The sequence below is a fragment of the Hippoglossus stenolepis genome, chromosome 10 (genome assembly GCF_022539355.2).
Source record: "Hippoglossus stenolepis isolate QCI-W04-F060 chromosome 10, HSTE1.2, whole genome shotgun sequence".
In the NCBI taxonomy this organism is placed as follows: Eukaryota; Metazoa; Chordata; class Actinopteri; order Pleuronectiformes; family Pleuronectidae; genus Hippoglossus; species Hippoglossus stenolepis.
Window position 1 is genome coordinate 26,876,122 of NC_061492.1, and position 24,405 is coordinate 26,900,526.

At 47.4% G+C, this 24,405-nt stretch overlaps 36 non-coding genes and 4 pseudogenes across 36 annotated transcripts; all 40 read right to left on the bottom strand.

The window, feature by feature from the left end:
* Positions 1 to 93: 93 nt before the first annotated feature.
* LOC124852869 lies at positions 94 to 281 on the bottom strand. Its single transcript, XR_007033289.1, has one exon. It is a non-coding gene; the product is annotated as a U2 spliceosomal RNA (small nuclear RNA).
* A 171-nt stretch (positions 282 to 452) lies between these two features.
* On the bottom strand, positions 453 to 565 carry LOC124854082. Its single transcript, XR_007034329.1, has one exon. It is a non-coding gene; the product is annotated as a U5 spliceosomal RNA (small nuclear RNA).
* Positions 566 to 1,054: 489 nt separating this feature from the next.
* LOC124852875 lies at positions 1,055 to 1,233 on the bottom strand (annotated as a pseudogene).
* A 171-nt stretch (positions 1,234 to 1,404) lies between these two features.
* LOC124853943 lies at positions 1,405 to 1,516 on the bottom strand. The gene has a single exon (XR_007034258.1). It is a non-coding gene; the product is annotated as a U5 spliceosomal RNA (small nuclear RNA).
* A 493-nt stretch (positions 1,517 to 2,009) lies between these two features.
* Positions 2,010 to 2,193, bottom strand: LOC124852860. Its single transcript, XR_007033281.1, has one exon. It is a non-coding gene; the product is annotated as a U2 spliceosomal RNA (small nuclear RNA).
* A 179-nt stretch (positions 2,194 to 2,372) lies between these two features.
* On the bottom strand, positions 2,373 to 2,484 carry LOC124853471. Its single transcript, XR_007033813.1, has one exon. It is a non-coding gene; the product is annotated as a U5 spliceosomal RNA (small nuclear RNA).
* Positions 2,485 to 2,979: 495 nt separating this feature from the next.
* LOC124852689 lies at positions 2,980 to 3,169 on the bottom strand. Its single transcript, XR_007033112.1, has one exon. It is a non-coding gene; the product is annotated as a U2 spliceosomal RNA (small nuclear RNA).
* A 178-nt stretch (positions 3,170 to 3,347) lies between these two features.
* On the bottom strand, positions 3,348 to 3,460 carry LOC124853954. Its single transcript, XR_007034268.1, has one exon. It is a non-coding gene; the product is annotated as a U5 spliceosomal RNA (small nuclear RNA).
* Positions 3,461 to 3,960: 500 nt separating this feature from the next.
* LOC124852843 lies at positions 3,961 to 4,146 on the bottom strand. Its single transcript, XR_007033264.1, has one exon. It is a non-coding gene; the product is annotated as a U2 spliceosomal RNA (small nuclear RNA).
* Positions 4,147 to 4,323: 177 nt separating this feature from the next.
* Positions 4,324 to 4,433, bottom strand: LOC124853835. The gene has a single exon (XR_007034171.1). It is a non-coding gene; the product is annotated as a U5 spliceosomal RNA (small nuclear RNA).
* A 495-nt stretch (positions 4,434 to 4,928) lies between these two features.
* On the bottom strand, positions 4,929 to 5,115 carry LOC124852800. The gene has a single exon (XR_007033223.1). It is a non-coding gene; the product is annotated as a U2 spliceosomal RNA (small nuclear RNA).
* Positions 5,116 to 5,289: 174 nt separating this feature from the next.
* Positions 5,290 to 5,403, bottom strand: LOC124853476. The gene has a single exon (XR_007033818.1). It is a non-coding gene; the product is annotated as a U5 spliceosomal RNA (small nuclear RNA).
* Positions 5,404 to 5,900: 497 nt separating this feature from the next.
* On the bottom strand, positions 5,901 to 6,088 carry LOC124854429. The gene has a single exon (XR_007034673.1). It is a non-coding gene; the product is annotated as a U2 spliceosomal RNA (small nuclear RNA).
* Positions 6,089 to 6,261: 173 nt separating this feature from the next.
* LOC124854070 lies at positions 6,262 to 6,368 on the bottom strand (annotated as a pseudogene).
* A 499-nt stretch (positions 6,369 to 6,867) lies between these two features.
* Positions 6,868 to 7,056, bottom strand: LOC124852771. Its single transcript, XR_007033194.1, has one exon. It is a non-coding gene; the product is annotated as a U2 spliceosomal RNA (small nuclear RNA).
* Positions 7,057 to 7,231: 175 nt separating this feature from the next.
* Positions 7,232 to 7,345, bottom strand: LOC124853791. The gene has a single exon (XR_007034130.1). It is a non-coding gene; the product is annotated as a U5 spliceosomal RNA (small nuclear RNA).
* Positions 7,346 to 7,842: 497 nt separating this feature from the next.
* On the bottom strand, positions 7,843 to 8,035 carry LOC124854367. Its single transcript, XR_007034611.1, has one exon. It is a non-coding gene; the product is annotated as a U2 spliceosomal RNA (small nuclear RNA).
* A 173-nt stretch (positions 8,036 to 8,208) lies between these two features.
* LOC124853732 lies at positions 8,209 to 8,321 on the bottom strand. Its single transcript, XR_007034071.1, has one exon. It is a non-coding gene; the product is annotated as a U5 spliceosomal RNA (small nuclear RNA).
* Positions 8,322 to 8,818: 497 nt separating this feature from the next.
* LOC124854404 lies at positions 8,819 to 9,005 on the bottom strand. The gene has a single exon (XR_007034648.1). It is a non-coding gene; the product is annotated as a U2 spliceosomal RNA (small nuclear RNA).
* Positions 9,006 to 9,182: 177 nt separating this feature from the next.
* LOC124853595 lies at positions 9,183 to 9,294 on the bottom strand. Its single transcript, XR_007033935.1, has one exon. It is a non-coding gene; the product is annotated as a U5 spliceosomal RNA (small nuclear RNA).
* A 491-nt stretch (positions 9,295 to 9,785) lies between these two features.
* Positions 9,786 to 9,973, bottom strand: LOC124852681. Its single transcript, XR_007033104.1, has one exon. It is a non-coding gene; the product is annotated as a U2 spliceosomal RNA (small nuclear RNA).
* Positions 9,974 to 10,149: 176 nt separating this feature from the next.
* LOC124853578 lies at positions 10,150 to 10,259 on the bottom strand. Its single transcript, XR_007033919.1, has one exon. It is a non-coding gene; the product is annotated as a U5 spliceosomal RNA (small nuclear RNA).
* A 495-nt stretch (positions 10,260 to 10,754) lies between these two features.
* Positions 10,755 to 10,942, bottom strand: LOC124854381. The gene has a single exon (XR_007034625.1). It is a non-coding gene; the product is annotated as a U2 spliceosomal RNA (small nuclear RNA).
* A 173-nt stretch (positions 10,943 to 11,115) lies between these two features.
* On the bottom strand, positions 11,116 to 11,223 carry LOC124854034 (annotated as a pseudogene).
* A 497-nt stretch (positions 11,224 to 11,720) lies between these two features.
* Positions 11,721 to 11,912, bottom strand: LOC124854184. The gene has a single exon (XR_007034432.1). It is a non-coding gene; the product is annotated as a U2 spliceosomal RNA (small nuclear RNA).
* A 173-nt stretch (positions 11,913 to 12,085) lies between these two features.
* On the bottom strand, positions 12,086 to 12,200 carry LOC124853673. The gene has a single exon (XR_007034013.1). It is a non-coding gene; the product is annotated as a U5 spliceosomal RNA (small nuclear RNA).
* Positions 12,201 to 12,693: 493 nt separating this feature from the next.
* On the bottom strand, positions 12,694 to 12,882 carry LOC124852839. Its single transcript, XR_007033260.1, has one exon. It is a non-coding gene; the product is annotated as a U2 spliceosomal RNA (small nuclear RNA).
* Positions 12,883 to 13,057: 175 nt separating this feature from the next.
* Positions 13,058 to 13,166, bottom strand: LOC124853947. The gene has a single exon (XR_007034262.1). It is a non-coding gene; the product is annotated as a U5 spliceosomal RNA (small nuclear RNA).
* A 493-nt stretch (positions 13,167 to 13,659) lies between these two features.
* LOC124852898 lies at positions 13,660 to 13,846 on the bottom strand. The gene has a single exon (XR_007033315.1). It is a non-coding gene; the product is annotated as a U2 spliceosomal RNA (small nuclear RNA).
* Positions 13,847 to 14,022: 176 nt separating this feature from the next.
* On the bottom strand, positions 14,023 to 14,135 carry LOC124853901. Its single transcript, XR_007034225.1, has one exon. It is a non-coding gene; the product is annotated as a U5 spliceosomal RNA (small nuclear RNA).
* Positions 14,136 to 14,634: 499 nt separating this feature from the next.
* On the bottom strand, positions 14,635 to 14,823 carry LOC124852867. Its single transcript, XR_007033287.1, has one exon. It is a non-coding gene; the product is annotated as a U2 spliceosomal RNA (small nuclear RNA).
* A 175-nt stretch (positions 14,824 to 14,998) lies between these two features.
* LOC124853986 lies at positions 14,999 to 15,109 on the bottom strand. Its single transcript, XR_007034286.1, has one exon. It is a non-coding gene; the product is annotated as a U5 spliceosomal RNA (small nuclear RNA).
* Positions 15,110 to 15,598: 489 nt separating this feature from the next.
* Positions 15,599 to 15,785, bottom strand: LOC124852913. Its single transcript, XR_007033330.1, has one exon. It is a non-coding gene; the product is annotated as a U2 spliceosomal RNA (small nuclear RNA).
* A 175-nt stretch (positions 15,786 to 15,960) lies between these two features.
* Positions 15,961 to 16,073, bottom strand: LOC124853494. Its single transcript, XR_007033836.1, has one exon. It is a non-coding gene; the product is annotated as a U5 spliceosomal RNA (small nuclear RNA).
* A 495-nt stretch (positions 16,074 to 16,568) lies between these two features.
* On the bottom strand, positions 16,569 to 16,750 carry LOC124852897. The gene has a single exon (XR_007033314.1). It is a non-coding gene; the product is annotated as a U2 spliceosomal RNA (small nuclear RNA).
* A 176-nt stretch (positions 16,751 to 16,926) lies between these two features.
* Positions 16,927 to 17,035, bottom strand: LOC124853971. The gene has a single exon (XR_007034276.1). It is a non-coding gene; the product is annotated as a U5 spliceosomal RNA (small nuclear RNA).
* Positions 17,036 to 17,533: 498 nt separating this feature from the next.
* LOC124852840 lies at positions 17,534 to 17,723 on the bottom strand. The gene has a single exon (XR_007033261.1). It is a non-coding gene; the product is annotated as a U2 spliceosomal RNA (small nuclear RNA).
* Positions 17,724 to 18,497: 774 nt separating this feature from the next.
* Positions 18,498 to 18,682, bottom strand: LOC124852986. Its single transcript, XR_007033399.1, has one exon. It is a non-coding gene; the product is annotated as a U2 spliceosomal RNA (small nuclear RNA).
* Positions 18,683 to 18,855: 173 nt separating this feature from the next.
* Positions 18,856 to 18,962, bottom strand: LOC124853885 (annotated as a pseudogene).
* A 489-nt stretch (positions 18,963 to 19,451) lies between these two features.
* Positions 19,452 to 19,640, bottom strand: LOC124853069. Its single transcript, XR_007033465.1, has one exon. It is a non-coding gene; the product is annotated as a U2 spliceosomal RNA (small nuclear RNA).
* Between the last annotated feature and the right edge of the window lie 4,765 nt (positions 19,641 to 24,405).

A 24,405-nucleotide genomic window follows, 5' to 3' on the forward strand; every position in this document is an offset into this window, starting at 1 on the left:
CACCAGGCCGTTACCTCAGTTTCATTGAGCCAGTGTAGAATTCACTTTTGATACGCGACAATTGTTTGAGTGTTTGGTTTCTACAAGGTAAGAACAGAGTGCACCGTTCCCAGCGGCACTGCAATGCTAGGTCGATGCGTGGAGAGAAAGGAGCAAGCTCCAAATTTCTGCCCCTCATGCAAAATCTGCTTAATATGTAGTCTCTATATGAGGACATATCAGATATTAAACTGATAAGAACAGATACTACACTTGATCTTAGCCAAAAGGCCGGGCGATAAGCCCCAAGTGTTGGATGTCCACGTCAAGCTCTTGGCACAAATCTCACTTGTTGTGGTACCCGTTCGTAGGTGTGCATAACAATGGCTGCTTATCACCTCCGCCAAGCTCTCCTTTGTGGCGTGATTTCCTGACCTAGACAGCTCTTTGACTTTTCACAATTTCATAAGGCTCAGCCATACAGCAAAGCCTGCCAAAAATATATTCAACTCATGTTTGTTTTCTCTCCACGGAAGTCTTTGTAAAGTAAGGCCCAGACTTGTGCGTTATGAAGAAACCAGAGTCAGCATGGCCCTCTGTTGGAGAGCAGCAGAGGAGCCTCTCGGTCACAGTCACCACCTTCACGGTGAGCCTCTCTTTGCTTTCATGTCAGATCCCAGTATGCAACATTCCCAACCCGCCCCATCTGCCAACCAAAATTATACACGTCTTTATTACCTCCTGCCTGACTACTGTGATTGGCTTTTAAGCCTGCCTAAGCAATACATCCCTGAACCACTTACATTCGCTCCCAAAATGCTGACTCTGGTTTCTCACCAAGTCTCCCAGAGGGTCTTGAGTGAAAGCAAGTTTCCATTCTTGACAAACGCTTCTAACTCAATTTGGAATCAGTTCAAGCTCATTGTGACCGGGTGCATGGTCACGTCACTAAGCAGTGAGCCATCAGGTTTCACACACTTGTGTGTGCCAGGCCGTTACCTCAGTTTCATTGAGCCAGTGTAAATTCACTTTGATACGCGACAATTGTTTGAGTGTTTGGTTTCTAAAGGTAAGAACAGAGTGCACCGTTCCCAGCAATGCTAGGTCGATGCGTGGAAGAAAGGAGCAAGCTCAAATTACTGCCCCTCATGCCAAAAATCTGCTTAATATGTAGTCCTCATATAGAGGACATATCAGATATTAAACTGATAAGAACAGATACTACACTTGATCTTAGCCAAAAGGCCGAGCGATAAGCCCCAAGTGTTGGATGTCCACAGCTCTTGGCACAAATCTCACTTGTTGTGGTACCCGTTCGTAGGTGTGCATAACAATGGCTGCTGCTTATCATCTCCGCCCAAGCTCTCGCTTTGTGGCGACTGATTTCTGACCTAGACAGCTCTTTGACTTTTCACAATTTCATAAGGCTCATCCATACAGCAAAGCCTGCAAAAATATATTCAACTCATGTTTGTTCCTCTCCACGAGTCTTTAGTAAAGGCGAAAGACTTGTGCGTTATGAAGAGAAACCAAGTCAGCATGGCCCTCTGTTGGAGAGCAGCAGAGGAGCCTCTCGGTCTGATCACCACCTTCACGGTAGGCCTCTCTTTGCTTTCCGCATGTCAGATCCCAGTATGCAACATTCCCAACCCCGCCCCCATCTGCCAAAATTATACACGTCTTTGTTACCTCCTGCCTGACTACTGTGATTGGCTTTTAAGCCTGCCTAACAATACATCCCTGAACCACTTACATTCGCTCCAAAATGCTGACTCTGGTTTCTCACCAAGTCTCCCAGAAGGTCTTGAGTGAAAGCAAGTTTCCATTCTTGACAAGCGCTTCTAACTCAATTTGGAATCCAGTTCAAGCTCATTGTGACCCGTGCATGGTCCCGTCACTAAGCAGTGAGCCATCAGGCGGTTTCACACACTTGTGTGTGCCAGGCCGTTACCTCACTTTCATTGAGCCAGTGTAGAATTCACTTTTGATACGCGACAATTGTTTGAGTGTTTGGTTTCTACAAGGTAAGAACAGAGTGCACCGTTCCCAGCGGCACTGCAATGCTAGGTCGATGCGTGGAGAGAAAGAGCAAGCTCAAATTTCTGCCCCTCATGCCAAAATCTGCTAATATGTAGTCCTCATATAGAGGACATATCAGATATTAAACTGATAAGAACAGATACTACACTTGATCTTAGCCAAAGGCCGAGCGATAAGCCCCAAGTGTTGGATGTCCACGCCAAGCTCTTGGCACAAATCTCACTTGTTGTGGTACCCGTTCGTAGGTGTGCATAACAATGGCTGCTGCTTATCACCTCCGCCCAAGCTCTCCTTTGTGGCGCTTGATTTCCTGACCTAGACAGCTCTTTGACTTTTCACAATTTCATGAGGCTCAGCCATACAGCAAAACCTGCCAAAAATATATTCAACTCATGTTTGTTCCTCTCCACGGAAGTCTTTAGTAAAGGCGAAAGACTTGTGCGTTATGAAGAGAAACCAGAGTCAGCATGGCCCTCTGTTGGAGGCAGCAGAGGGCCTCTCGGTCACAGTCACCACCTTCACGGTAGGCCTCTCTTTGCTTTCCATGTCAGATCCCAGTATGCAACATTCCCAACCCGCCCCCATCTGCCAGCCAAAATTATACCGTCTTTATTACCTCCTGCCTGACTACTGTGATTGGCTTTTAAGCCTGCCTAAGCAATACATCCCTGAACCACTTACATTCGCTCCAAAATGCTGACTCTGGTTTCTCTCCAAGTCTCCCAGAAGGTCTTGAGTGAAAGCAAGTTTCCATTCTTGACAAACGCTTCTAACTCAATTTGGAATCCAGTTCAAGCTCATTGTGACCCGTGCATGGTCACGTCACTAAGCAGTGAGCCATCAGAGCGGTTTCACACACTTGTGTGTGCCAGGCCGTTACCTCAGTTTCATTGAGCCAGTGTAGAATTCACTTTTGATACGCGACAATTGTTTGAGTGTTTGGTTTTCTACAAGGTAAGAACAGAGTGCACCGTTCCCAGTGGCACTGCAATGCTAGTTCGATGCGTGGAGAGAAAGGAGCAAGCTCCAAATTTCTGCCCCTCATGCCAAAAATCTGCTTAATATGTAGTCCTCATATAGAGGACATATCAGATATTAAACTGATAAGAACAGATACTACACTGATCTTAGCCAAAAGGCCGGAAGCGATAAGCCCCAAGTGTTGGATGTCCACGCCAAGCTCTTGGCACAAATCTCACTTGTTGTGGTACCCGTTCGTAGGTGTGCATAACAATGGCTGCTGCTTATCACCTCCGCCCAAGCTCTCCTTTGTGGCGCTTGATTTCTGACCTAGACAGCTCTTTGACTTTTCACAATTTCATAAGGCTCAGCCATACAGCAAAACCTGCCAAAAATATATTCAACTCATGTTTGTTCCTCTCCTCGGGAAAGTCTTTAGTAAAGGCGAAAGACTTGTGCGTTATGAAGAAAAACCAAGTCAGCATGGCCCTCTGTTGGAGAGCAGCAGAGGAGCCTCTCGGTCTGATCACCACCTTCACGGTAGGCCTCTCTTTGCTTTCCGCATGTCAGATCCCAGTATGCAACATTCCCAACCCGCCCCCATCTGCCAACCAAAATTATACACGTCTTTATTACCTCCTGCCCTGACTACTGTGATTGGCTTTTAAGCCTGCCTAAGCAATACATCCCTGAACCACTTACATTCGCTCCAAAATGCTGACTCTGGTTTCTCACCAAGTCTCCCAGAAGGTCTTGAGTGAAAGCAAGTTTCCATTCTTGACAAACGCCTTCTAACTCAATTTGGAATCCAGTTCAAGCTCATTGTGACCCGTGCATGGTCACGTCACTAAGCAGTGAGCCATCAGGCGGTTTCACACACTTGTGTGTGCCAGGCCGTTACCTCAGTTTCATTGAGCCAGTGTAAAATTCACTTTTGATACGCGACAATTGTTTGAGTGTTTGGTTTTCTACAAGGTAAGAACAGAGTGCACCGTTCCCAGCGGCACTGCAATGCTAGGTCGATGCGTGGAGAGAAAGGGCAAGCTCAAATTTCTGCCCCTCATGCCAAAAATCTGCTTAATATGTAGTCCTCTATAGAGGACATATCAGATATTAAACTGATAAGAACAGATACTACACTTGATCTTAGCCAAAGGCGAGCGATAAGCCCCAAGTGTTGGATGTCCACGCCAAGCTCTTGGCACAAATCTCACTTGTTGTGGTACCCCGTTCGTAGGTGTGCATAACAATGGCTGCTGCTTATCACCTCCGCCCAAGCTCTCCTTTGTGGCGCTTGATTTCTGACCTAGACAGCTCTTTGACTTTTCACAATTTCATAAGGCTCAGCCATACAGCAAAGCCTGCCAAAATATATTCAACTCATGTTTGTTTCCTCTCCACGGAAGTCTTTAGTAAAGGCGAAAGACTTGTGCGTTATGAAGAAACCAGAGTCAGCATGGCCCTCTGTTGGAGAGCAGCAGAGGAGCCTCTCGGTCTGATCACCACCTTCACGGTAGGCCTCTCTTTGCTTTCCATGTGTCAGATCCCAGTATGCAACATTCCCAACCGCCCCATCTGCCAGCCAAAATTATACACGTCTTTATTACCTCCTGCCCTGACTACTGTGATTGGCTTTTAAGCCTGCCTAAGCAATACATCCCTGAACCACTTACATTCGCTCCAAAATGCTGACTCTGGTTTCTCACCAAGTCTCCCAGAAGGTCTTGAGTGAAAGCAAGTTTCCATTCTTGACAAGCGCTTCTAACTCAATTTGGAATCCAGTTCAAGCTCATTGTGACCCGTGCATGGTCACGTCACTAAGCAGTGAGCCATCAGAGCGGTTTCACACACTTGTGTGTGCCAGGCCGTTACCTCAGTTTCATTGAGCCAGTGTAGAATTCACTTTGATACGAGACAATTGTTTGAGTGTTTGGTTTTCTACAAGGTAAGAACAGAGCACCGTTCCCAGCGGCACTGCAATGCTAGGTCGATGCGTGGAGAAAAGGAGCAAGCTCCAAATTTCTGCCCCTCATGCCAAAAATCTGCTTAATATGTAGTCCTCATATAGAGGACATATCAGATATTAAACTGATAAGAACAGATACTACATTGATCTTAGCCAAAGGCCGAAGCGATAAGCCCCAAGTGTTGGATGTCCACGCCAAGCTCTTGGCACAAATCTCACTTGTTGTGGTGCCCGTTCGTAGGTGTGCATAACAATGGCTGCTGCTATCACCTCCGCCCAAGCTCTCCTTTGTGGCGCATGATTTCTGACCTAGACAGCTCTTTGACTTTTCACAATTTCATAAGGCTCAGCCATACAGCAAAGCCTGCAAAAATATATTCAACTCATGTTTGTTCCTCTCCACGGAAGTCTTTAGTAAAGGCGAAAGACTTGTGCGTTATGAAGAGAAACCAGAGTCCAGCATGGCCCTCTGTTGGAGAGCAGCAGAGGGCCTCTCAGTCTGATCACCACTCCACGTTGAGCCTCTCTTTGCTTTCCACATGTCAGATCCCAGTATGCAACATTCCCAACCCGCCCCCATCTGCCAACCAAAATTATACACGTCTTTATACCTCCTGCCCTGACTACTGTGATTGGCTTTTAAGCCTGCCTAAGCAATACATCCTGAACCACTTACATTCGCTCCAAAATGCTGACTCTGGTTTCTCACCAAGTCTCCCAGAAGGTCTTGAGTGAAAGCAAGTTTCCATTCTTGACAAACGCTTCTAACTCAATTTGGAATCCAGTTCAAGCTCATTGTGACCCCGTGCATGGTCACGTCACTAAGCAGTGAGCCATCAGGCGGTTTCACACACTTGTGTGTGCCAGGCCGTTACCTCAGTTTCATTGAGCCAGTGTAGAATTCACTTTTGATACGCGACAATTGTTTGAGTGTTTGGTTTTCTACAAGGTAAGAACAGAGTGCACCGTTCCCAGCGTCACTGCAATGCTAGGTCGATGCGTGGAGAGAAAGAGCAAGCTCCAATTCTGCCCCTCATGCCAAAAATCTGCTTAATATGTAGTCCTCATATAGAGGACATATCAGATATTAAACTGATAAGAACAGATACTACTTGATCTTAGCCAAAAGGCCGAGAAAGATAAGCCCCAAGTGTTGGATGTCACGCCAAGCTCTTGGCACAAATCTCACTTGTTGGTTGCCCGTTCGTAGGTGTGCATAACAATGGCTGCTGCTTATCACCTCGCCCAAGCTCTCCTTTGTGGCGCTTGATTTCTGACCTAGACAGCTCTTTGACTTTTCACAATTTCATAAGGCTCAGCCATACAGCAAAACCTGCCAAAAATATATTCAACTCATGTTTGTTCCTCTCCACGGAAGTCTTTAGTAAAGGCGAAGACATGCGTTATGAAGAAACCAGAGTCAGCATGGCCCTCTGTTGGAGAGCAGCAGAGAGCCTCTGGTCACAGTCACCACCTTCACGGTAGGCCTCTCTTTGCTTTCCGCATGTCAGATCCCAGTATGCAACATTCCCCAGCCGCCCCCATCTGCCAACCAAAATTATACACGTCTTTATTACCTCCTGCCCTGACTACTGTGATTGGCTTTTAAGCCTGCCTAAACAATACATCCCTGAACCACTTACATTCGCTCCAAAATGCTGACTCTGGTTTCTCACCAAGTCTCCCAGAAGGTCTTGAGTGAAAGCAAGTTTCCATTCTTGACAAACGCTTCTAACTCAATTTGGAATCCAGTTCAAGCTCATTGTGACCCCGTGCATGGTCACGTCACTAAGCAGTGAGCCATCAGGCGGTTTCACACACTTGTGTGTGCCAGGCCGTTACCTCAGTTTCATTGAGCCAGTGTAGAATTCACTTTTGATACGCGACAATTGTTTGAGTGTTTGGTTTTCTACAAGGTAAGAACAGAGTGCACCGTTCCCAGCGGCACTGCAATGCTAGGTCGATGCGTGGAGAGAAAGAGCAAGCTCCAAATTTCTGCCCCTCATGCCAAAAATCTGCCTAATATGTAGTCCTCATATAGAGGACATATCAGATATTAAACTGATAAGAACAGATACTACATGATCTTAGCCAAAAGGCCGAGGCGATAAGCCCCAAGTGTTGGATGTCCACGCAAGCTCTTGGCACAAATCTCACTTGTTGTGGTACCCGTTCGTAGGTGTGCATAACAATGGCTGCTGCTTATCACCTCCGCCAAGCTCTCCTTTGTGGCGCTTGATTTCCTGACCTAGACAGCTCTTTGACTTTTCACAATTTCATAAGGCTCAGCCATACAGCAAAGCCTGCCAAAAATATATTCAACTCATGTTTGTTCCTCTCCACGGAAGTCTTTAGTAAAAATGCAGAAAGACTTGTGCGTTATGAAGAGAAACCAAGTCAGCATGGCCCTCTGTTGGAGAGCAGCAGAGGAGCCTCTCGGTCTGAGTCACCACCTTCACGGTAGGCCTCTCTTTGCTTTCCGCATGTCAGATCCCAGTATGCAACATTCCCAACCTCCCCATCTGCCAGCCAAAATTATATACGTCTTTATTACCTCCTGCCCTGACTACTGTGATTGGCTTTTAAGCCTGCCTAAGCAATACATCCCTGAACCACTTACATTCGCTCCAAAATGCTGACTCTGGTTTCTCACCAAGTCTCCCAGAAGGTCTTGAGTGAAAGCAAGTTTCCATTCTTGACAAACGCTTCTAACTCAATTTGGAATCCAGTTCAAGCTCATTTGACCCGTGCATGGTCACGTCACTAAACAGTGAGCCATCAGAGCGGTTTCACACTTGTGTGTGCCAGGGCCGTTACCTCAGTTTCATTGAGCCAGTGTAGAATTCACTTTTGATACGCGACAATTGTTTGAGTGTTTGGTTTTCTACAAGGTAAGAACAGAGTGCACCGTTCCCAGCGGCACTGCAATGCTAGGTCGATGCGTGGAGGAAAGGAGCAAGCTCCAAATTTCTGCCCCTCATGCCAAAAATCTGCTTAATATATGTAGTCTTCCTATAGAGGACATATCAGATATTAAACTGATAAGAACAGATACTACACTTGATCTTAGCCAAAGGCCGAGAGCGATAAGCCCCAAGTGTTGGATGTCCATGCCAAGCTCTTGGCACAAATCTCACTTGTTGTGGTACCCGTTCGTAGGTGTGCATAACAATGGCTGCTGCTTATCACCTCCGCCCAAGCTCTCCTTTGTGGCGCTTGATTTCTGACCTAGACAGCTCTTTGACTTTTCACAATTTCATAAGGCTCAGCCATACAGCAAAGCCTGCAAAAATATATTCAACTCATGTTTGTTCCTCTCCACGGAAGTCTTTAGTAAAGGCGAAAGACTTGTGCGTTATGAAGAGAGCCCAAGTCAGCATGGCCCTCTGTTGGAGAGCAGCAGAGGAGCCTCTCGTCTGATCACCACCTTCACGGTAGGCCTCTCTTTGCTTTCCGCATGTCAGATCCCAGTATGCAACATTCCCAACCCGCCCCCATCTCCAACCAAAATTATACACGTCTTTATTACCTCCTGCCTGACTACTGTGATTGGCTTTTAAGCCTGCCTAAGCAATACATCCCTGAACCACTTACATTGGCTCCAAAATGCTGACTCTGGTTTCTCACCAAGTCTCCCAGAAGGTCTTGAGTGAAAGCAAGTTTCCATTCTTGACAAGCGCTTCTAACTCAATTTGGAATCCAGTTCAAGCTCATTGTGACCCCTGCATGGTCACGTCACTAAGCAGTGAGCCATCAGAGCGGTTTCACACACTTGTGTGTGCCAGGCCGTTACCTCAGTTTCATTGAGCCAGTGTAGAATTCACTTTTGATACGCGACAATTGTTTGAGTGTTTGGTTTTCTACAAGGTAAGAACAGAGTGCACCGTTCCCAGCGGCACTGCAATGCTAGGTCGATCCGTGGAGAAAGAGCAAGCTCAAATTTCTGCCCCTCATGCCAAAAATCTGCTTAATATGTGGTCCTCATATAGAGGACATATCAGATATTAAACTGATAAGAACAGATACTACACTTGATCTTGGCCAAAGGCCGAGAAGCGATAAGCCCCAAGTGTTGGATGTCCCGCCAAGCTCTTGGCACAAATCTCACTTGTTGTGGTACCCGTTCGTAGGTGTGCATAACAATGGCTGCTGCTTATCACCTCCTTCCAAGCTCTCCTTTGTGGCGCTTGATTTCTGACCTAGACAGCTCTTTGACTTTTCACAATTTCATAAGGCTCAGCCATACAGCAAAGCCTGCCAAAAATATATTCAACTCATGTTTGTTCCTCTCCACGGAAGTCTTTAGTAAAGGCGAAAGACTTGTGCGTTATGAAGAGAAACCAGTTGAGCATGGCCCTCTGTTGGAGGCAGCAGCAGAGGAGCCTCTCGGTCTGATCACCACCTTCACGGTAGGCCTCTCTTTGCTTTCCATGTCAGATCCCAGTATGCAACATTCCCAACCCGCCCCATCTGCCAACCAAAATTATACACGTCTTTGTTACCTCCTGCCTGACTACTGTGATTGGCTTTTAAGCCTGCCTAATCAATACATCCCTGAACCACTTAATTGCTCCAAAATGCTGACTCTGGTTTCTCACCAAGTCTCCCAGAAGGTCTTGAGTGAAAGCAAGTTTCCATTCTTGACAAGCTTCTAACTCAATTTGGAATCCAGTTCAAGCTCATTGTGCCCCGTGCATGGTCACGTCACTAAACAGTGAGCCATCAGAGCGGTTTCACACACTTGTGTGTGCCAGGCCGTTACCTCAGTTTCATTGAGCCAGTGTAGAATTCACTTTTGATCGTGACAATTGTTTGAGTGTTTGGTTTTCTACAAGGTAAGAACAGGTGCACCGTTCCCAGCGCCACTGCAATGCTAGGTCGATGCGTGGAGAGAAAGGAGCAAGCTCCAAATTTCTGCCCCTCATGCCAAAAATCTGCTTAATATGTAGTCCTCATATAGAGGACATATCAGATATTAAACTGATAAGAACAGATACTACATGATCTTAGCCAAAAGGCAGAAGCGATAAGCCCCAAGTGTTGGATGTCACGCCAAGCTCTTGGCACAAATCTCACTTGTTGTGGTACCCGTTCGTAGGTGTGCATAACAATGGCTGCTGTTATCACCTCCGCCCAAGCTCTCCTTTGTGGCGCTTGATTTCTGACCTAGACAGCTCTTTGACTTTTCACAATTTCATAAGGCTCAGCCATACAGCAAACCTGCCAAAAATATATTCAACTCATGTTTGTTCCTCTCCACGGAAGTCTTTAGTAAAGGCGAAAGACTTGTGCGTTATGAAGAGAAACCAAGTCAGCATGGCCCTCTGTTGGAGAGCAGCAGAGGAGCCTCTCGGTCTGATCACCACCTTCACGGTAGGCCTCTCTTTGCTTTCCGCATCAGATCCCAGTATGCAACATTCCCAACCCGCCCCCATCTGCTAACCAAATTGTACACGTCTTTATTACCTCCTGCCTGACTACTGTGATTGGCTTTTAAGCCTGCCTAAGCAATACATCCCTGAACCACCCATTACATTCCTCCAAAATGCTGACTCTGGTTTCTCACCAAGTCTCCCAGAAGGTCTTGAGTGAAGCAAGTTTCCATTCTTGACAAACGCTTCTAACTCAATTTGGAATCCAGTTCAAGCTCATTGTGACCCGTGCATGGTCACGTCACTAAGCAGTGAGCCATCAGGCGGTTTCACACACTTGTGTGTGCCAGGCCGTTACCTCAGTTTCATTGAGCCAGTGTAGAATTCACTTTTGATACGCGACAATTGTTTGAGTGTTTGGTTTCTACAAGGTAAGAACAGAGTGCACCGTTCCCAGCGGCACTGCAATGCTAGGTCGATGCGTGGAGAGAAAGGAGCAAGCTCCAAATTTCTGCCCCTCATGCCAAAAATCTGTAATATGTAGTCTCATATAGAGGACATATCAGATATTAAACTGATAAGAACAGATACTACACTTGATCTTAGCCAAAGGCCGAGAAGCGATAAGCCCCAAGTGTTGGATGTCGCCAAGCTCTTGGCACAAATCTCACTTGTTGTGGTACCCGTTCGTAGGTGTGCATAACAATGGCTGCTGCTTATCACCTCCGCCCAAGCTCTCCTTTGTGGCGCTTGATTTCCTGACCTAGACAGCTCTTTGACTTTTCACAATTTCATAAGGCTCAGCCATACAGCAAAGCCTGCAAAAATATATTCAACTCATGTTTGTTCCTCTCCACGGAAGTCTTTAGTAAAGGAAAGACTTGCGTTATGAAGAAACCAGAGTCAGCATGGCCCTCTGTTGGAGAGCAGCAGAGGAGCCTCTCGGTCACATCACCACCTTCACGGTGAGGCCTCTCTTTGCTTTCCATGTCAGATCCCAGTATGCAACATTCCCAACCCGCCCCCATCTGCCAACCAAAATTATACACGTCTTTATTACCTCCTGCCCTGACTACTGTGATTGGCTTTTAAGCCTGCCTAAGCAATACATCCCTGAACCACTTACATTCGCTCCAAAATGCTGACTCTGGTTTCTCACCAAGTCTCCAGAAGGTCTTGAGTGAAAGCAAGTTTCCATTCTTGACAAACGCTTCTAACTCAATTTGGAATCCAGTTCAAGCTCATTGTGACCCGTGCATGGTCACGTCACTAAGCAGTGAGCCATCAGAGCGGTTTCACACACTTGTGTGTGCCAGGCGTTACCTCACTTTCATTGAGCCAGTGTAGAATTCACTTTTGATACGCGACAATTGTTTGAGTGTTTGGTTTTCTACAAGGTAAGAACAGAGTGCACCGTTCCCAGCGGCACTGCAATGCTAGGTCGATGCGTGGAGAGAAAGGAGCAAGCTCCAAATTTCTGCCCCTCATGCCAAAAATCTGCTTAATATGTAGTCCTCATATAGAGGACATATCAGATATTAAACTGATAAGAACAGATACTACACTTGATCTTAGCCAAAGGCCGAGAGCGATAAGCCCCAAGTGTTGGATGTCCACGCCAAGCTCTTGGCACAAATCTCACTTGTTGTGGTACCCGTTCGTAGGTGTGCATAACAATGGCTGCTGCTTATCACCTCCTTCCAAGCTCTCCTTTGTGGCGCTTGATTTCTGACCTAGACAGCTCTTTGACTTTTCACAATTTCATAAGGCTCAGCCATACAGCAAAGCCTGCAAAAATATATTCAACTCATGTTTGTTCCTCTCCGACGGAAGTCTTTAGTAAAGGCGAAAGACTTGTGCGTTATGAAGAGAAACCAGAGTCAGCATGGCCCTCTGTTGGAGAGCAGCAGAGGAGCCTCCGGTCTGAGTCACCACCTTCACGGTAGGCCTCTCTTTGCTTTCCCATGTCAGATCAGTATGCAACATTCCCAACCCGCCCCCATCTGCCAACAAATTATACACGTCTTTATTACCTCCTGCCTGACTACTGTGATTGGCTTTTAAGCCTGCCTAAGCAATACATCCTGAACCACTTACATTCGCTCCAAAATGCTGACTCTGGTTTCTCACCAAGTCTCCCAGAAGGTCTTGAGTGAAAGCAAGTTTCCATTCTTGACAACGCTTTTCTAACTCAATTTGGAATCAGTTCAAGCTCATTTGAGCCCCCGTGCATGGTCACGTCACTAAGCAGTGAGCCATCAGAGCGGTTTCACACCTTGTGTGTGCCAGGCCATTACCTCACTTTCATTGAGCCAGTGTAGAATTCACTTTTGATACGCGACAATTGTTTGAGTGTTTGGTTTCTACAAGGTAAGAACAGAGTGCACCGTTCCCAGCTGACCTGCAATGCTAGTCGATGCGTGGAGAGAAAGAAGCAAGCTCCAAATTTCTGCCCCTCATGCCAAAAATCTGCTTAATATGTAGTCCTCATATAGAGGACATATCAGATATTAAACTGATAAGAACAGATACTACACTTGATCTTAGCCAAAAGGCGGGCGATAAGCCCCAAGTGTTGGATGTCACGCCAAGCTCTTGGCACAAATCTCACTTGTTGTGGTACCCGTTCGTAGGTGTGCATAACAATGGCTGCTGCTTATCACCTCCGCCCAAGCTCTCCTTTGTGGCGCCTGATTTCTGACCTAGACAGCTCTTTGACTTTTCACAATTTCATAAGGCTCAGCCATACAGCAAAGCCTGCCAAAAATATATTCAACTCATGTTTGTTCCTCTCCACGAGTCTTTAGTAAAGCGAAAGACTTGTGCGTTATGAAGAGAAACCAGTGTCAGCATGGCCCTCTGTTGGAGAGCAGCAGAGGAGCCTCTCGGTCTGATCACCACCTTCACGGTAGGCCTCTCTTTGCTTTCCATGTCAGATCCCAGTATGCAACATTCCCAACCCGCCCCATCTGCCAACCAAAATTATACACGTCTTTATTACCTCCTGCCCTGACTACTGTGATTGGCTTTTAAGCCTGCCTAAGCAATACATCCCTGAACCACTTACATTCGCTCCAAAATGCTGACTCTGGTTTCTCACCAAGTCTCCCAGAAGGTCTTGAGTGAAAGCAAGTTTCCATTCTTGACAAACGCTTCTAACTCAATTTGGAATCCAGTTCAAGCTCATTGTGACCCGTGCATGGTCACGTCACTAAGCAGTGAGCCATCAGAGCGGTTTCACACTTGTGTGCCAGGCCGTTACCTCAGTTTCATTGAGCCAGTGTAGAATTCACTTTTGATACGCGACAATTGTTTGAGTGTTTGGTTTTCTACAAGGTAAGAACAGAGTGCACCGTTCCCAGCGGCACTGCAATGCTAGGTCGATGCGTGGAGAGAAAGAGCAAGCTCCAAGTTCTGCCCCTCATGCCAAAAATCTGCTTAATATGTAGTCCTCATATGGAGGACATATCAGATATTAAACTGATAAGAACAGATACTACATGATCTTAGCCAAAGGCGAGAGCGATAAGCCCCAAGTGTTGGATGTCACGCCAAGCTCTTGGCACAAATCTCACTTGTTGTGGTACCCCGTTCGTAGGTGTGCATAACAATGGCTGCTGCTTATCACCTCCGCCCAAGCTCTCCTTTGTGGCGCTTGATTTCTGACCTAGACAGCTCTTTGACTTTTCACAATTTCATAAGGCTCAGCCATACACAAAGCCTGCCAAAAATATATTCAACTCATGTTTGTTCCTCTCCACGAAGTCTTTAGTAAAGGCGAAAGACTTGTGCGTTATGAAAAAGAGAAGCCAGAGTCAGCATGGCCCTCTGTTGGAGAGCAGCAGAGGAGCCTCTCAGGTCTCATCACCACCTTCACGGTAGGCCTCTCTTTGCTTTCACATGTCAGATCCCAGTATGCAACATTCCCAACCCGCCCCCATCTGCCAACCAAAATTATACCGTCTTTATTACCTCCTGCCCTGACTACTGTGATTGGCTTTTAAGCCTGCCTAAGCAATACATCCCTGAACCACTTACATTCGCTCCAAAATGCTGACTCTGGTTTCTCACCAAGTCTCCCAGAAGGTCTTGAGTGAAAGCAAGTTTCCATTCTTGACAAACGCTTCTAACTCAATTTGGAATCCAGTTCAAGCTCATTGTGACCCGTGCATGGTCACGTCACTAAGCAGTGAGCCATCAGAGCGGTTTCACACACTTGTGTGTGCCAGGCCGTTACCTCAGTTTCATTGAGCCAGTGTAGAATTCACTTTTGATACGCGACAATTGTTTGAGTGTTTGGTTTTCTACAAGGTAAGAACAGAGTGCACCGTTCCCAGCGGCACTGCAATGCTAGGTCGTGCGTGGAGAGAAGAGCAAGCTCAAATTTCTGCCCCTCATGCCAAAAATCTGCTTAATATGTAGTCCTCATATAGAGGGACATATCAGATATTAAACTGATAAGAACAGATACTACACTTGATCTTAGCCAAAGGCCGAGAGCGATAAGCCCCAAGTGTTGGATGTCCATGCCAAGCTCTTGGCACAAATCTCACTTGTTGTGGTACCCCGTTCGTAGGTGTGCATAACAATGGCTGCTGCTTATCACCTCCGCCCAAGCTCTCCTTTGTGGCGCTTGATTTCCTGACCTAGACAGCTCTTTGACTTTTCACAATTTCATAAGGCTCAGCCATACAGCAAAGCCTGCAAAAATATATTCAACTCATGTTTGTTCCTCTCCACGAAGTCTTTAGTAAAGCGAAGACTTGTGCGTTATGAAGAGAAACCAGAGTCAGCATGGCCCTCTGTTGGAGAGCAGCAGAGGAGCCTCTCGGTCACATCACCACCTTCACGGTGGGCCTCTCTTTGCTTTCCATGTCAGATCCCAGTATGCAACATTCCCAACCCGCCCCATCTGCCAACCAAATTATACGTCTTTATTACCTCCTGCCCTGACTACTGTGATTGGCTTTTAAGCCTGCCTAAGCAATACATCCCTGAACCACTTACATTCGCTCCAAAATGCTGACTCTGGTTTCTCACCAAGTCTCCCAGAGGTCTTGAGTGAAAGCAAGTTTCCATTCTTGACAACGCTTCTAACTCAATTTGGAATCCAGTTCAAGCTCATTGTGACCCGTGCATGGTCACGTCACTAAGCAGTGAGCCATCAGAGCGGTTTCACACACTTGTGTGCCAGGCCGTTACCTCCTTTCATTGAGCCAGTGTAGAATTCACTTTTGATCCGCGACAATTGTTTGAGTGTTTGGTTTTCTACAAGGTAAGAACAGAGTGCACCGTTCCCAGCGGCACTGCAATGCTAGGTCGATGCGTGGAGAGAAAGGACAAGCTCAAATTTCTGCCCCTCATGCCAAAAATCTGCTTAATATGTAGTCCTCATATAGAGGACATATCAGATATTAAACTGATAAGAACAGATACTACATGATCTTAGCCAAAGGCCGAGGCGATAAGCCCCAAGTGTTGGATGTCCACGCCAAGCTCTTGGCACAAATCTCACTTGTTGTGGTACCCCGTTCGTAGGTGTGCATAACAATGGCTGCTGCTTATCACCTCATTCAGCTCTCCTTTGTGGCGCTTGATTTCTGACCTAGACAGCTCTTTGACTTTTCACAATTTCATAAGGCTCAGCCATACTGCAAAGCCTGCCAAAATATATTCAACTCATGTTTGTTCCTCTCCACGGAAGTCTTTAGTAAAAGGCGAAAAGACTTGTGCGTTATGAAGAGAAACCAGAGTCAGCATGGCCCTCTGTTGGAGAGCAGCAGAGGCCTCTCGGTCTGATCACCACCTTCACGGTAGGCCTCTCTTTGCTTTCCATGTCAGATCCCAGTATACAGCATTCCCAACCCTCCCCCATCTGCCAACAAAATTATACCACGTCTTTATTACCTCCTGCCTGACTACTGTGATTGGCTTTTAAGCCTGCCTAAGCAATACATCCTGAACCACTTACATTCGCTCCAAAATGCTGACTCTGGTTTCTCACCAGGTCTCCCAGAAGGTCTTGAGTGAAAGCAAGTTTCCATTCTTGACAAACGCTTCTAACTCAATTTGGAATCCAGTTCAAGCTCATTGTGACCCCGTGCATGGTCACGTCACTAAGCAGTGAGCCATCAGAGCGGTTTCACACACTTGTGTGTGCCAGGCCGTTACCTCAGTTTCATTGAGCCAGTGTAGAATTCACTTTTGATACGCGACAATTGTTTTAGTGTTTGGTTTTCTACAAGGTAAGAACAGAGTGCACGTTCCCAGCGGCACTGCAATGCTAGGTCGATGCGTGGAGAAGGAGCAAGCTCCAAATTTCTGCCCCTCATGCCAAAAATCTGCTTAATATGTAGTCCTCATGAGGACATATCAGATATTAAACTGATAAGAACAGATACTACATGATCTTAGCCAAAGGCCGAGAAGCGATAAGCCCCAAGTGTTGGATGTCACGCCAAGCTCTTGGCACAAATCTCACTTGTTGTGGTACCGTTCGTAGGTGTGCATAACAATGGCTGCTGCTTATCACCTCCGCCCAAGCTCTCCTTTGTGGCGCTTGATTTCTGACCTAGACAGCTCTTTGACTTTTCACAATTTCATAAGGCTCAGCCATACAGCAAAGCCTGCCAAAAATATATTCAACTCATGTTTGTTCCTCTCCACGAGTCTTTAGTAAAGGCGAAAGACTTGTGCGTTATGAAAGAAACCAGAGTCAGCATGGCCCTCTGTTGGAGAGCAGCAGAGGCCTCTCGGTCTCAGTCACCACCTTCACGGTAGGCCTCTCTTTGCTTTCTGCATGTCAGATCCCAGTATGCAACATTTCCCAACCGCCCCCATCTGCCAACCAAAATGTACACGTCTTTATTACACTCCTGCCCTGACTACTGTGATTGGCTTTTAAGCCTGCCTAGCAATACATCCCTGAACCACTTACATTCGCTCCAAAATGCTGACTCTGGTTTCTCACCAAGTCTCCCAGAAGGTCTTGAGTGAAAGCAAGTTTCCATTCTTGACAAAGCCTTCTACTCAATTTGGAATCCAGTTCAAGCTCATTGTGACCCATTGCATGAGTCAGTCACTAAGCAGTGAGCCATCAGAGCGGTTTCACACACTTGTGTGTGCCAGGCCGTTACCTCAGTTTCATTGAGCCAGTGTAGAATTCACTTTTGATCCGCGACAATTGTTTGAGTGTTTGGTTTTCTACAAGGTAAGAACAGAGTGCACCGTTCCCAGCGGCACTGCAATGCTAGGTCGATGCGTGGAGAGAAAGGAGCAAGCTCAAATTTCTGCCCCTCATGCCAAAATCTGCTTAATATGTAGTCCTCATATAGAGGACATATCAGATATTAAACTGATAAGAACAGATACTACACTTGATCTTGAGCCAAAGGCCGAGGCGATAAGCCCCAAGTGTTGGATGTCACGCCAGCTCTTGGCACAAATCTCACTTGTTGTGGTACCCGTTCGTAGGTGTGCATAACAATGGCTGCTGCTTATCACCTCCGCCCAAGCTCTCCTTTGTGGCGCTTGATTTCTGACCTAGACAGCTCTTTGACTTTTCACAATTTCATAAGGCTCAGCCATACAGCAAAGCCTGCCAAAATATATTCAACTCATGTTTGTTCCTCTCCATGGGTCTTTAGTAAAGGCGAAAGACTTGTCGTATGAAGAAACCAGAGTCAGCATGGCCCTCTGTTGGAGAGCAGCAGAGGAGCCTCTCGGTCACAGTCACCACCTTCAGGTAGGCCTCTCTTTGCTTTCTCATGTCAGATCCCAGTATGCAACATTCCCAACCCGCCCCCATCTGCCAACCAAAATTATACACGTCTTTATTACCTCCTGCCCTGACTACTGTGATTGGCTTTTAAGCCTGCCTAAGCAATACATCCCTGAACCACTTACATTCGCTCCAAAATGCTGACTCTGGTTTCTCACCAAGTCTCCCAGAAGGTCTTGAGTGAAAGCAAGTTTCCATTCTTGACAAACCTTCTAACTCAATTTGGAATCCAGTTCAAGCTCATTGTGACCCGTGCATGGTCACGTCACTAAGCAGTGAGCCATCAGAGCGGTTTCACACACTTGTGTGCCAGGCCGTTACCTCAGTTTCATTGAGCCAGTGTAGAATTCACTTTTGATACGCGACAATTGTTTGAGTGTTTGGTTTTCTACAAGGTAGAACAGAGTGCACCGTTCCCAATGGCACTGCAATGCTAGGTCGATGCGTGGAGAGAAAGACAAGCTCAAATTTCTGCCCCTCATGCCAAAAATCTGCTTAATATGTAGTCCTCATATAGAGGACATATCAGATATTAAACTGATAAGAACAGATACTACAGATCTTAGCCAAAAGCCGAGGCGATAAGCCCCAAGTGTTGGATGTCACGCCAAGCTCTTGGCACAAATCTCACTTGTTGTGGTACCCCGTTCGTAGGTGTGCATAACAATGGCTGCTGCTTCACCTCCGCCCAAGCTCTCCTTTGTGGCGCTTGATTTCTGACCTAGACAGCTCTTTGACTTTCACAATTTCATAAGGCTCAGCCATACAACAAACCTGCCAAAAATATATTCAACTCATGTTTGTTCCTCTCCACGGAAGTCTTTAGTAAAGGAAAGACTTGCGTTATGAAGAGAAACCAGAGTCAGCATGGCCCTCTGTTGGAGAGCAGCAGAGGAGCCTCTCGGTCTGATCACCACCTTCACGGTAGGCCTCTCTTTGCTTTCATGTCAGATCCCAGTATGCAACATTCCCAACCCGCCCCCATCTGCCAGCCAAATTATACACGTCTTTATTACCTCCTGCCCTGACTACTGTGATTGGCTTTTAAGCCTGCCTAAGCAATACATCCCTGAACCACTTACATTGCTCCAAAATGCTGACTCTGGTTTCTCACCAAGTCTCCCAGAGGTCTTGAGTGAAAGCAAGTTTCCATTCTTGACAAGCGCTTCTAACTCAATTTGGAATCCAGTTCCAGCTCATTGTGACCCGTGCATGGTCACGTCACTAAGCAGTGAGCCATCAGAGCGGTTTCACACTTGTGTGTGCACGGTGAACCTCAGTTTCATTGAGCCAGTGTAAATTCACTTTTGATACGCGACAATTGTTTGAGTGTTTGGTTTTCTACAAGGTAAGAACAGAGTGCACCGTTCCAGCAGACACTGCAATGCTAGGTCGATGCGTGGAGAGAAAGGAGCAAGCTCAAATTTCTGCCCCTCCTTCCAAAAATCTGCTTAATATGTAGTCCTCATATAGAGGACATATCAGATATTAAACTGATAAGAACAGATTTTTATTTTTTTTTTTATTTTTGTACAAAAGCTTTCGTCAGTTAAATACAAATCAATACAAATCAAACATCACGTATGATGTCCCTTAATACAACCTTAAATACAAATGTTAACACTTGCTTGCCCAGGTATAGAATGTTAATTTTCCAAACCTACAAAACTAAAGGTGAAAAAAAAATGAAAACAGTCCAAAGAACTCCTTGTGCCTTCCCTCTCTTTTTCACCATATCCACCAAACCCTCTTTCCACCTCTCTGGGGCTGCATCAACACACTTCTCAATGTCCTTTTGATGTTCCCAGCATCTGCTTCCACCTCTCATTATCCCCTTCCACCCCCACTGTCTTTATCTGTCTTTATCAGGTCTTGCCTGGCCGACCAGATACTCCTCTTTGTTATATAATCTTCCATATTGGGACATTAAAGGACCAAATTTCCTGTGCCCACAAACCTCTTTCAACCCTGGTCCAGGTCCAGATCAAAATCCTGCTGACTACCTGCTTGCTAACCGTTCCCCACTTTACCCCTTTACCTTGCCGCTGGACAGTCCACCGCAACCATGCCTGGCCGTTCTACTCCCTGAACAGGTTGTCCGAGGTACGCCGAGATCTTGCCAACCCAGCCGCGGTGTGGTTTCCGCCTGGCGAGCGTTTGTGCAGGCATAACCAATTTTAGGTCTTTGAGCCGTTGTTCATTGCGTGGCTGTCCCCCTCAAATCTTTGACGGGGGTCCCCACCCTGTGGAGTCCCATTCTCCCCTGACTGACCTCTGTAGAGGCTCTGTGATTTATTTTTATACATGGCTGTGTGGGCTCAGGATGAGCCCGCAGCCACCTGGCTACATGGTTGAAATACCACATAACACCATATTCCTAGATTCTTAGATTGCTTAGACCATCAACCCTAGCTTGGTATGCGAAATAGAGCCTCAGGAAGTAGCCACAGGGGTGCTCTATACGGCAAGGATGATTCTCTGCACAAGGATGAAACAAGAAAATGCAGTCCCAGCTGAGCGGGAGGTGTGGCACATCCTCCCTCCTGGCCCCATACCAGCCATGCGAGGCCTCGCCACATATTCCATATCTACCACCCATGAGATCCAGACACGAGGCGCAGAGGGTCTCATCATTGCTGACTGACTGGCAGTGGGTATATGTATACAGATATAGGAGGATGGCCAGAAACGTCTACCTTCAGTACAGAAGTACCTTCCTAATAAAATTAAGGCACCTGCTCTTCCGAAGCAAGCTTCTTCGGACTGTAATCGCCCGGTCCAAATTCGTTGGCGCATGGGCTGTATCTCAACTTCAGCCCTAGTAATTTAGTGGTCCTGTGCGGAAGCGTGACGGCCACTCGGTGCGTCCATCCTTTCTGCGGCCTTCAAAAAGAACTTGACGAGGACTTGGCGCGATTCAGTTGTGCTCAGGCCCGACCAAAATCATGTAAATCTCAAAGATCGGATCAAACGCCCATCACCTGTCCCCAGCAGCAGTGTGTCATCGCCTGACAGCTTGACCGTGACCTGCTGCGGGAGACAGGAAACCTTTCACACCCTGATTGGCCAGATAGCTTGCCAGGCTCCCCACCTCAGGGATGTAGAGCAGCGGTGAGAGTGGGCACCCCTGTCTACCCCTGAGTGCAACCTGAAAACTTCCCTAAGTGACCGTTGTTGACACTGTGCTCCCCACCTGTGTATAATGTCGCAACCATCAAATAAACCCTTGTTAAAGCCTAGCACTTTCAATACCTAAACATAAAAGCCCCAGTGAACCCTGTCAAAGGCCTTTGCCTGGTGGACCTTTTAAAGTGGCAGGTGTCTGTCTTTCGCCCAAGCGGCAGGCGATCTAGAAATGAGCTGGAGATTCCATCTCTCACGGCGCCCACACACACCCATGTTTGTCCCATGGACCCATTGAAGGGCTGTGCCTAGACATTCGGCTAGGACCTTTGCAGAAACTCGCAATGTAATTGGCGCGGGTGGTGGCAGCCAGTTGCCGAGGGTCAGTTACCGTCTCCCTTTTAAAAACCAGAGGAGATTACTCCTGTGTATAGTCCCTCCACATTACACCTGTGAAGTACTACGGACAACACCTCAACAGCACCCGGCCCGAATCTCGTTTCAGGATAACTCCACGGCAGTCCGTGATGCCGGCACCTTCAAGCTTGTTCATTTACAGGGGCACCTCGAAACTCTTTGAGGTGGCCAGGGCCTCTTCAGCTATGTCCAGCTGACACCTGCTTGGTCAATCACAAGTCCAGGAAAGTCCCCCACTCCCCCTACATCTACCTCTTTCTCTGGAAACATGCGGTAGTGGTCAGTGAGTGGCACTCACCATCTCACCTGCTTCCCGACACCACCTTCCCTGCATGTCACAGTCCCAGGTCATGCCTGTCTTGCCTGTCAGCCCGTGTGGGCCGAAAGCGGGCGGAACATGTCGTGCTTCTCCAGAGCTTGTGGCGCCTGCAGCGGTGGAGCCGGGCCTGCCCTCAAAGACCTCCTTAAGCTTTGCTGAGAAGTCACAAGCCCAGCTGATTTACAGTGCTGCCTGGACTCCTTTACTGCTCCGAGCTCGAGGAGGCGCTGTAAGCGGCACCTCCCTCTTAGCCCAACCTCACCTTCCTTTTACAGTACTTATCGCAAAACATTTGTATCCGTTTCTTGGCTACTTCCACCACTCTCCATCACCCCGGACACATTGGTCTCAGTCCCTATGAAAGGTTTTGAAAAACAGTAAAACATGTTTGAACTTGTCTTCCTCTAAACACACACACCTAATATTAGGCGTAGTACTGCCGAGAAAACAGGCAGGCACAGGCTTTGCCTCAAACAGCAGCCATCTTGGTCGAGAGAACACAGAGCGTCATTTACGACACCAGACTCAAAGACTTTTCTACAAACCACGTAGTCGGGCGTCTAAGCGTTCCGTGGGTTCGCCATGGATGCATCTACCCGATTGTAGCCTGACCATCCTCCCCATCTACTAGCCGTGTCTCTGGCCATCAGGTTGGGAGATATAGCTATATGATGTCCCCCCCTTACCCTAACATACTAAAGTCCCCTACAATTACCTGCCTATTGGTGACCCCGGTGTGGCTCACCACTAACTCAAACATTTCAAATCGTTTCCCTCTGGTTTGTGGTCATACACCCACAAAAACCCTCAGCTTGTATTTTATATGATGTCAGCACCCATTATCCTGCCTTGAACAATTATGAAAACATCCTCCACCCCTAATCTCTTTAACACAAACAAAATCCCGACACCTGTGAGGTGGACCCCCACACTCAGATTGGGTCCCCTTTAGTCCACTCCTTGAGAATTTGCAGCATCCCCTTGTCACATCAAATGAACCTCCTGCAATAAACAAATTGCATGCCTGAATCCACAAAATCATAAACAACCCTTCTTCTTTTAACCGCGTCCCTCATTCCTCTTACATTTAATGAAAGAATTTTAACTGCAGTCATTATAATTTTGTATTTTTAAAGTCTTTACAAGTACCAAAACACCCCAAAAAAAAACTCCCTGTGAAGAGGTCCTCACTGTCCATCCCTGTTCCCCCAGGGAAGGAGGCACTGGATTAAGGCGATGTTGATGGCCTGTTGGGTCCCCTCACTTGCCATCCTCCCCCAAGGGGATGGTATATTGAGTAGGTCTGGGTAACTCCCGGCTCCAACCCAAACCTCTGGCATTCAGATCCACCTGGATCTCCTCACAGCCCTCTGCTCAAATAGCCCTCTCCACCCTCCTAACTCATGTTGCCCCTTCCGCTCCCTGATGTCCTCCTCCTCTGCAGCCCTTCTTTGCTGCCTACCCCATCCATCCCACCATCGGCTCCCTTCTGCAATTCCTGTCCTCTGCCCGTTGCCTTCCCCTTTGATTTTTTTCTATGGCCCCCTCCTTACTCTCTCAGCTACGTTGTCTTCCCGCTCAAAGAGCCTCACGATCCTTTCCGTGCCCACTTCTTGACCTTGGAGGTGGGTGAGATTTCTGGTGGGTTGATGGGAGGAAATCCCCCTGCGTGTCACGGGGCACCCTGGGAAACGCTATCCCCAGTATTCAGTTCTTTCTCCGGGGGTTCTGTTCCCCATAGAAGATCCATTTGCTGGCTCTACACCTGTATTGGTGTCTTGAGCCATTCCCTGCAGGCACGGGTCCCATTCCTGGATCCTTGGCTTTTCCGGCTCGATGGACTTGGCCACTTCCGTGAAGGTCTCCTTATTTCTGGGAGCAGTTCGCGGTACAGATGGCCCAGTCCCCACATCCACTGACAGGCCTTGGGCCCGTGCAGTCTTTGGCCTCACTGTTGCCAGCACAGGTGCAGGCAGCAGGCTCAGGACAACCTGCCTCTGTATAGCCAGACTGCCTGCAAGCGCGGCGAGGCCGCTGGTTGCCGGGAGTAAAACAGGTAGCAAGTCCCCACCAAGAGGCTGAAGAAAAGAGCGGGTGGATGCTTCAGTCCTCCAGGACCCAGCTTCTGGGTCAGGGTTGTGGCATGGCACCTGAAACTGCCTTCTTCCTGTCAGAATACCCTCGTGTCTTTTAGATACCTAGCACTAAGTCACCACTTCTCCGTGCTGTCCCAAAGCAGCTAGTGCTCGGTCGTTGTCAGAAGGGTTTGTCAAGTGTGCACCCGTGACCGTTCCTGTTGGTCTGTCCAGGTTCAGGATCTTGTAACCGGCCATGAATCTTTTTCCCAGCCTCCTTTCTGCAGGCTTCGGCCTCTTGAACACATCCTCGCTTGCCTGTGTAGCGTCGAGGCTTTCTGGCTGGTTCCACTGGATGCAGTGCCCATCTTCGA